Below are 249 nucleotides of genomic sequence, written 5' to 3'. Positions count from 1 at the left end.
TGTCAACAACAACATCACATGTCACATCCTACACCTCTAAACCTCTGTGTGTTAGGTTGTCGTTATGGAGTGTGTGTGTGTGTGTGTGTGTGTGTGTGTGTGAGAGAGATCTCACCTCTGTTAACTTCTTTCTGAAAGCCAAGCTGTTGCTGTGGTCACGGTAGTGATTGACATTCTAGAGAGAGAGAGAGAGAAAGAGAAAAAGTGAGAGAAAGAGAGAGAGATAAGCATTATCTCTACACACAATCA

This window comes from Nansenia antarctica (genome assembly GCF_963989245.1).
Source record: "Nansenia antarctica genome assembly, chromosome: 8".
Lineage (NCBI taxonomy): Eukaryota > Metazoa > Chordata > Actinopteri > Argentiniformes > Microstomatidae > Nansenia > Nansenia antarctica.
Note: the sequence above shows the minus strand (reverse complement) of the source record.